This window comes from Alexandromys fortis, unplaced genomic scaffold (assembly GCF_014885135.2).
Source record: "Alexandromys fortis isolate MF-2015 unplaced genomic scaffold, M_Fortis_MF-2015_v1.1 scaffold_0, whole genome shotgun sequence".
NCBI lineage: Eukaryota > Metazoa > Chordata > Mammalia > Rodentia > Cricetidae > Alexandromys > Alexandromys fortis.
Genome location: NW_026067949.1, coordinates 10,800,207 through 10,810,537, shown reverse-complemented (window position 1 = coordinate 10,810,537; position 10,331 = coordinate 10,800,207).

Here is a 10,331-nt window from a genome sequence, read left to right as displayed (position 1 = left end):
GTCCTCGTGGGCTTTCTGAAGAAACTAGTGGGATGAGATAGTCCTTTCCTCCTATTGAATCTATCTTATCATCTTTCCACTCCTGTAAATGCTGAGAAATTGTTAGTCAAAACTCTCACAGAAAATTCAGTCAGCGAACTGCCAAGGTCAAGCTGCTGCTTCTACTGTTGCTTCTTCTTCTTTTCTTCTTCTTCTTCTTCTTCTTCTTCTTCTTCTTCTTCTTCTTCTTCTTCTTCTTCTTCTTCTTCTTCTTCTTCTTCTTCTTCTTCTTCTTCTCCTCTTCCTCCTCCTCTGCTTCTTTTTTTGTTCCAATGAACTTGATCTTTATTTCTTCTTTTTATTATTTTTTTCATTTATTTTACAAGCCAACCACAGTTTCCACTCCCCCCTCTCTTCCTGTTCCTTTGTTCCCTCCCTATACCTCTCTCTATTCCTACCTCATCTACTCCTATTCCATTCAGAAAGGGGCACACCTCACATGGGAGTTAACAAAGCATGATATATCAAGTTGAGGCAGGACCAAACTTCTCCCCCTGTATTAAGGCTGGGAAAGGCATCCCAGTTTGGGAAACAGGTTTTAAAAAGCCAACTCATGCACCAGGAACAGGTCCTGATCTCACGGCTAGGTGCCTGACAAACAGGCCAAGCTACACATCTGCTACCCACACACAGGGGGTCTAGGTTTGTCCCAAGTAGGCTTCCTAGCTTTAGGTCCAGAGTTTATGATCTCCCACTGGCTCAGGTAAGCTGTCTTTGTGGGTTTCCCTGTCATGATCTTGACCCTGCTCCTGCCTCCACCCTACCCCACCCCTTACTCATATGATCCCTCCTCTCTCTCTTCACCTGGAGTCCCAACTCAGCTGATCCTTGGCTTTGGATCTTTGCATGTGCTTCCATCAATTACTGGATGAAGGCTCCCTGATAACAATTAGGGCAGTCACCAATCTGATTACAGGAGAAGGCTAGTTCATGCACCCTTTCCACTATTGTGAGGAGTCAAGCTGCTTAGTTTAGCACTTTGCTTGTTAAAAACCTTTCTTCTGTCTGAGTTCCATGCCAGGTATCTAGACAAGTTTTCCCTTATTTAACAGAGTAAAATTTCTTCCAAATCATGTCTTCCACTCTCTGGGAAGTACTTATTCAGTAGCCTGACTCCTGAAGCAATGGAGATCGGTTTGGGGTGGGGTTCAAAGGACTCAGAAATTCCTTTAAATAAAGACATACTCCTAAGAGAAGGACCCACATTTTATCACAGGACTCAGTGCCCTTCTGGAAAGCCCTTAAAACCATTGACAGCTCCTGATTATTGAGTATCTGTGCCTGGGAAGAAAATCACAATGTTGCCCATTCACAACGTCTGTGTAAATGAAGTCAAGTGAGGTTAGAGCTAAAGCCCACGCAGATGGCCTAGTGCAGCCTTTTGAAGCTAACAGTATTCTACATACAGAAATTCTGTTTCTTCTGTTAATCCCACCAGGTGAGAAGAAGACCATTTCCCAGAGTTTTTGGCCAAATCTGAAGCAAGACTTATTAAATACTGGCCAGAGCCATAGATACCAGCCAGATTCATACCTGGTTAATACCCAGAAGACCTGGAGGATGATGCCAAAATACATGTAGTCAGAGGTTTAGAAAGGCAAAACCAGCAAATCTACATTCTTCCTGCCTTTGTCCAATAAGGGCAAGCATACATCATGATGTTCCTCCTGCCTCTGTACCTCCTGCCTATGGATAATCAAGCATATCCTGTGTAGTTGTGGCAACCAAGCTTGTGTACAGAAGCAAAACCACAAGGCTTATTATATCATATGAACAACAGCCCCCCATATTCCAGTAAGTTACCTGTCCTTAGGCAAGCATTGCTTACAAGTGAGAAGCATCTTTGTTTTTATAGATCTCTTATGCACAGTAACTTAAACTTAAAGCATAACTTTATCCATCACGCTTTCATATGGCAGCCTTATAAGACAGTAACAGTATATTCATTTCAAAGCCTAGTCCTACTCCCAAGTTCCCTTTCAGTTATCATCAGAAAGGTATAGCTAGTCAGGTAGGGGCAGGGGCTCAAAACTGTGTTCGGACGGTGTCCTTGCTTGGGGCCACGAATGTCAAAAGAGAGTATCTTCTCCCGGGAATCTATAAACTGAATGTAAGTGGAGGCTGCTGGACACCTCATGGCTGGGCCAATATTACTAGGTAATTTATCCACGCCTTCCCCATAAAAATATGTCTGCAGGTTAGCACCTCTATGGTCTCCAACTTCGCAGAACCATTCCTGCTGAACAGGACCTCTGCACCCCCCCACCCCCCCCCCACACCTTTCTCCCAAACAGAAATTCTATCATAGCATTCTCCCAAGAATTGCCTTCATCAAATTTGTTAGCAAGAACCCTGAAACCTAGCAACAGGGTACATCTGGTGGTCACCGAATTTTCTGGGGCCTTTGCTCCTTCCAGGCAAGTTCACTGAGAACTAAAAAGGACTCCATCCAGGCGTCATATTATACCCTTGTTACAATCATTTTATTGAATTCATGAGGTGGTCCTAATAGAAAAAGTAATTGGAGTGGACAAATATATAAAAGGGATTCTTAAAATGATAAAGTGCCTGTTCCATAAGAGATGAACACTTTGAATAAAATTGGTACAAAAGACAGCATGCCTGATGACAATTATATGCCTTACTAATTGTTCATTTATGAACTTCATCTCATAAGGATCAATGATGATTATGAGCTGTGAAAGTCACACATGGTCAAACATTCCCAAGAGCACGTATGAAAATTTAGAATGAAATATTCCTGTAAGGGACATATTGCTAAAGTGTGGAACCAGAGACAGCCTTTGAATAAGGCATAAAGATGTGACTCAGCAGTCAGTAGACAGCTTGCCCAGGTGTCAGCATTCTGGCACTTAAAGCCGCAACTGGTGCTTCAAGGCTGAAGACAAAGCAAGCAGAGATTCCATTCTGACGTTTAAGGACACTGGACAAGTGTGAGTTCCCTACAACTGTGGACGATAAACTTGATTAAAGACATGATGCAAGTTGACGACAAAGTAGCTGTCCTCTGCAGATTTCTGAGTGACAGGCTCCACGGGTGGCCCTGCTGGCCCCGAGAAGACAAACTGTATTTTCAGTCGGTGTGGAACAGACTGTAGGTCAGAAATGAGCCCCGTTAGCCACAGTTGAATGAGTGGATAGCAAGCTTGTCAGATGTGTCTGCATTCAGTGCTGAGAACCCTGATGGGCAGATGCTGGCCATCATCCCCATTCTTTAATATTCTAGGCATCTAGAAAGAATGTCTGTGGCTCCAGGATTTAGAAGTCAGTTTCTGCATGTACTTAGGTTTCCCGAAGCAGAATGCAAATGTCTATAACTGGACTGTGAAAAGATTCTGCTTGTCTTGTCCTGTTCCTAACTCTGTAATTGTCAGTGAGTCACTAAACTTCTTTGTCTGTTGCTGCACTGAATCTCTTTATTATTATTGATAGTAATTTATTAGAAATATTTTTATTTTAAATTAATTTTTTATAGTTGGTATATCTAATCTGAAAATTTTAAAGACTGATTTCAATATACCGACTTTGTATTTGGCATTGATAACAATTAGTTCTTTTCTTTTTCATAAAAGACTGAAAAGATCTTAATTATCTACCGTTAATTGGAAATCTCTTTTTGCATATTCCCTGTTCCATACGAATTTATATGGAGGGAGACACTGCTGGCTACTTAAAAGACAGTGTGTTCTGAAATCAGCACAAACTTAGAGATGAATAAAAAATCTAAAGTTGTAGTAAAAAATGAAAACTATACCTTTGAGGGTAGCACTAGATAGATGGGAATGCAATTAATTTTCTAAAATTATGAAGCATTGGATCTGATGAGTATATTGGTTATGACCATATTTTCAGTCATAAAACTAGAATCCTAGTGCTCAGGAAAGTAAAGTAATCTGGTTATGGCCACCCAGCTTCCCTGAAGCAAAAGCAAATATCAGAGCTCAGGGTTATAACTTAGGTATATCCTGTGAACTTGTCAAACTCTGAAGAAGAAACTATGCCTTTATTTATTCCATGATATTTTTCAAATACTCTTAGAAAATATTCACACAAGTTATACTTTGGGGTAGAAAAATGTCACTTCATACTAATTTTAAGAAAGCCAGATTTTTAGAATGAAGAATTACAATGCTCCTTGTAGAATATACTTTTCCCCCAGTGGAACTGTATAATGAGAAGTTCACATAATTGAAACTTCTTTGGCAGGTATCATAAAAAAAAAAGCCATCTGCTACCTGAAACTATGAACCAGGACCCCGAACATTCTCCTCTCCAGAGAGCTCAAAGAGAGTACAAGTAGCATTAAAAAGAAAGCCTCTCAAAGATTAGAATATAACAGGGCTCATGGTAATAAGAATAAGAATGACAAAAAGATACTGAAAGGAAGTTTTCAGATTGGATAAGTATAACCTGGCTTGGCATCTCACAAGTGTGTTGAAATTTATTCCAGAGAAGTGGGAAGAGAATGTTGCTGAAGCACTACAAATCCTTAACCATACCTGGAAAACTAGCTTCATGCTCTCACCCAACAGAACGCAATGCATAATCAGCACATGCATCTCCCAGATACAAACAACAAAATAAACTGGGGAGATTAATGTAAATACTGAGGGTCAAAGAAGGATATAGAGTACATTAAAAAAAAACTAAGCAAAGAAAAAAAATGAAGAAAAACTAGCATTTGGGTAGGATGTTGTAGGCTATTTGTGTATAACTACATTTTAGTCTCTCAAGCAGCATGTGAAGCAGATATCCCAACTGTCCCTTTGTCCACAAAACAGCTTAAATTCAGAAGGATTAAGTAAATTTTGCTACTTCATTCAACAAAGCAAGTGATAAGAATCAGAATTAGATCCATATAGATCTTTACTGAAAAAGAAAGCCTCGCCTGAGCTACTGGAAGAAAGAGTTTCACTCGTTATAGACAAATACATACCTATATGTGTGTACAAAAACGATAGATGACAGATGGGTAGATATGTAGAATAACAGACACGCAGATGAAAGATAAATGATGGTAACTAAATAGATGATAGAAGATAGAAAGATGGTAGAAATATTTCATAGATTAATAAAGTGAAAATTTTCTTGGGAAATAGTGGCATTAATTTTACAATTATAATAAATACTTAAAGTACCTACTTAATTAATTTTTCTTTTAAAACATAAGTTATTGTCATCTCAGAAAAATGTAGATAGAAAAATTAGTAATTTCTAGGGATCATAACAGTCATACTGAATGCAGAGGAAGACACACTCTAAGGTAATCACAATCATCTTAATCATCTTGACCTCCTGGAATTCATTTTTTTTTCTGTTTGTCCCTGATGGGCCTCTGATGGGCTTCTAACTGCTGCTGTAATATGATGAAAGTATTGACCTCTATGTCTATAATGGCCTTACATTTTATAAAAGGCTGTTGTTAAATGCCTAACCCTCCTTCTTCTATTGTTCCTAAAGAAGCAAGCTGCCATGGAGTGAGTAGCTATCAAGATGATCCCAAGACAGAAACTGGAACGATATCTTGGAATGGAGGACTGTCTCCAGTGAACAGTGAGCAGAAACCTGAAGTCCAAGTCCAATAGCTACAAGCAAAGTCATTCTGCCATGATGATGAACTTCTATGAACTATGCTTGTTGAGCCTCCACTTTTCTGTGATAATTGTAGCTGAGTGAGATTCTGAAGAAAAGAATCTAGCTAGCCACTCCCTGTCTCTTGACTTATAAAGCTGAAGCAATTTTATGTTCCTTTAAGCCATTATATTTTTGATATTGTATTATATTACAGACACAACCTTACTTATCCATGCTGGAAAATCACAAAGAGATGTAGTTATGAAGGAATCTCCCATACGTTACACTTTATTGTCTCCAGTGGCAATTCTAATAGCGATGGAATTTAATGATCTGTATCAGTTAGTGTGTTTTTAAACTAGTACTAACACATGTGGTTGACATCAAAGAGAACTTCCCTAAATAATTCCTCTCAGTTGTATATTTATATCATATGCTCTTCCATCTCATTTTCCTGATGTTTGTCAGCAGCTCATATACTGCAATCATGATCTGCCCCTCTGGAAAAAAAAATATCATACCCTCGAGTTTCCTAGGATGACTGTGCAATTTGGTGTCACAGTTGAAACATTGTCAGCCAAAAAGAGCACTATAATGGATTGAAGGGATACCATAAGCACAACCTGCATTGTTTTAGATAAACCCATATGCATAGCCATCCTCTTTGTAACCTCTCCACCTCGGCTTCATTAATAATGATTCTTAACATCAGACTTACTTCTATAGTTCCAATGTAACATATATGACATATCCATCTATTGCAGCTACAATGATAATATCCTTCCAACTGGACTACGTATTACTAGTCAATTGAATCTCAGTGTGGAGCTAAATACCTTAGATGTATTTAGGACTACTCTGTGTGTTTATATTGAAGAAATAAAAATATAACTAACTTTTCTCTCTATAAAAACATTGATGCTCTGCATTACAATGCTCTTCCATGAGTCACTGCTCAGAATGAAAAAAAAAGATTTACAATACAAATATTGGTGAGAATGGGAACATGGTACTACTCATACACAGTTGGAAAGAAGTTATAGCTGTGATTGATCAAAATTAAACCAAGACAATCTGAACCACTTAACATATCCACAAAAAGTAATGAATTGGAGGCAGTAATAAAAAGTCTACAAATAAACAAACAAAATCCCTGGAACTGAAGATTTTATTATTAACTTCCACCAAATTGTAAAAGAAGAGCTAATACCAATGCTCCTCAAGCTGTTTCATAAAGTAGAAAGTAACTAAATAGTGCTAAATTTATTCTATATAAAGCTAGCATTACCCTATATCCCAAAAGGGTTAGCAATAAAATTTTGGCAAAGCCAATTCCAAAAAACATCCAGATCTTACACCCATAATCAATTGGTTACATTTCAGAAATGTAAGGTTTACACAAGAGATGCAAATCACTAATTCAAATAAAACAAATAGATTTAAGGGTATACATCCCATGGTCATCTCAACCAATGCAGAGAAAGACTTTGTATAACATTACTTCATAATAGAAACCTGAAGAAACTTGAAATAAAAAGAACAGTCTTCATCATAAATAAAGGTTACATATGACAAACTTATAACCAAGGTTATAGTAAATGGGGAAAAATAAAAGCATTTCTTCTAAAATTTGGATTGAGACAAGGATGTAAGTTTTTCTGCTGTTTTGCAATATAGCACTCAAATTCTTACCCAAAACAACATGACAAGACAAAGAAAAAAACAATACAAATTGGAAAGGAATATGTTAAGTTATTCTTATCTATAAAGTACCTGATTTTTCCATTTGAAATATACTGAAGTCTTTCCAAGAAAAAACAGATCTAGTAAATAATTTTAGCAATGTAGAATAGAAGATCAACAGACAAAAATCAATAGTCTTTTTATTTATTTTCCTCTATTTCTGTGTAGACTGAAATCAATGGAAAAATTAAAAGTCTTATTTATAACAAAGTAAAAAAAATACTATTAATAAGCCTAACGAAGTAATACATGGTGTCAAGAGAACTTTAAGACACTGAAAAAATTAAAAAAAAAAATACTAGGAGATGGAAAGACCCCCCAATGCTTATGGATTGTCAGAATTAATATTGTACAAATCTCTTTAGTACAAAATGTGATCTACACATTCAACATAATCTCCATTAAAATCCAATGTAATTCTTCATGAAATTGGAGAGAACAATTATAAAATTCATTTGGAAGTTCAGGAGCTCAATCAGGAAAACTAAGGAAATCCTTACCAAACAAAGCAATACAGGAAGTGTCAAAAGCAGCCGGGGGGGGGGGGGACACAACAAGGAGACTGGAGGATGTGATGACTGATATTCATCACCAACTTGGGCATTTGAAACAGGAAGACTGACCCTAAATCTGGACCGTTCCTTCTGATGGCAGTCCACATAAGTGGAAATGGAAGAAGGAAACTTTGCTATTTGTCTGCTTGCCTTCATTGGCAAGTTCATCTATCCTGCTATTGCGGCCAGTATTGATTACAACTCCATCAGTGTTCTAATTAGGCTGAAGACCATCGGTTTTCCAGGAATACTCCAGGACTCTAACACTGGTGTGGGACTGCAGAGACAACCAGCATTGTAGACTAAACAATAATTGGATTCTCAGCCCTTTTGTCACCAGACAGCTATTGTTTCTCTATCTTGGACCATATCCTGTGACTCAATCTAATAAATACCCTTTAAATATATGTATTCTTTCTATCAGTTCTGTTTCTTTGGAGAACCCTGTTTAAAAAAAGAATTAACACAATAGGGTAGATGACTCAAAATTAAAGCCTTAGAGTTGTAGGCAAGTAATTTCTTCCAAATCTGTCAAAATCACACATAGAAGAAAAGATGACCTATATAAGAAATGGTGCTAAGGGAATGAAGAGATGACGCAACAGTAGGATCCCTAGATGCTAAGGTAACAACAGTAGGATCCCTAGATGCTAAGGTAACAACAGTAGGATCCCTAGATGCTAAGGTAAAGAACCTAGGTTCAGTTCCTAGAATCCATATGGTGTCTCACAGTTATTTGTAATTCCAGGGTGTTGGTTGCCCACCTTTGGATTCTGCAGGTACCAGCATCCACAAGCTGTGTAAATATACATGTAGGCAAAACACACATAAAAAATAAAATAGAATAGAATAAACTTGCTGAGAAGATTGGTATATACATGTAGAAGAATAAAACTTGATCTACACACTTCACCTTACATACCTAGATACAAGATTTCAAATTTTGCAATGTATTGCCTACTTTGAAACATCTAGAAGGAAACATGGAAATACTCTTCAAGATAAAGAGCTTGGCAAGGATTTAGTGAATAGGGCTCTAACAACATGGGGAATCTTCCCCACAATTGACACATAAGATTACATTCAGTTCAAAAGTTTCTGGAAACCATAGGAAACAATTGCCAGAGTTAAGAGACAGTCAGCGGAATAAAAACAAACCTCTTTAACTACACATCACATAGGGGATTGATATGTAGAATACACACAAACAAATGCAAAATTAGGCACAAGTAAACCAAATCATCCAACAATAAGTAGGATAATGAACTGAATAATCATTCTCAAAGTAAGAAACCCAAATGGCCAATAAATTCTTTTAAAAATATTTAACACACTTAGAGATCAGAGAAATAAAAATTAAAACTGCTTTTGATGTTCCACATTTTCTCAGTTTGTTTGAAAATTGTAAACTAAACAGATGAAAACAAAATTTAGTTGAGTATATGGAGAAAGAGAAAACCCTGTTCACGGGTAATGGGAATGAAACTTGGATATCCACTGTTGAAATATGTGTGGCAGTTTCTCAAAAACAAACAAACCTGAAAACACAAGAATAACATGACACAGTGTCTTAGTTAGGATTTATGTTGTTGTGAAGAGACACCATGACCATGTCTACTCTCATAAAGTAAAACATTTAATTGCATGGCTTACAGTTCAAGGGTTTAAGTCCCTTATTACCATGGCAGGACATGGCAGTGTGTAGGCAGCCATGGTGATGGAGAAATAGCTGAGATGCTACATCTTGATCTACAGGCAACAGGAGGTGGTCTGAGTGTCACACCCAGAGAAGTCTGAACAAAGAATGCCCCAGGGTGACATACTTCCTCCAACAAGGCTAAATCTATTCCAACAAAGCCACACTCAATAGTGCCATTCCCTATGAGCTTATAGGGGTCCTTTACATTCAAAGTAAAACACATATATCATTCCTGAGTATAGACAAAAAAAGGATTCTTAGTCAACATAGAAAAGATGCTTGCATATTGCATATCACTGCTAAATGCTACAATATACACAGCAGACAGTGAATAGAATCAGGTTGGATGTTTCCACCAATAAATAAATGAATAATGAAACTGTAGAATGTATACACAATGGAAAGTTATACGGTTATAAATAAAAATTAAATAATGACATTTGCAGGAAAGAGGACATATGAGGAAGTAATTATATCAGGCAAAACATGCAACCTCTGAAAGATAAATATAGTATCTTTCTCTCTTTTGTGGAAGCTAGAAATACTCATGTGTGTAATGTATAAGTTACAAACACAGAAAGGGTACCGTGAGAGGGAAAGAAGAGTTTCCAAGTGAGGAGCAACTCTTAGAGGGTACTAATAAAATATATACAATAAATCAGTAGAAGGTGGAACTCACTAGGACAAGAAAGGAAAACAGT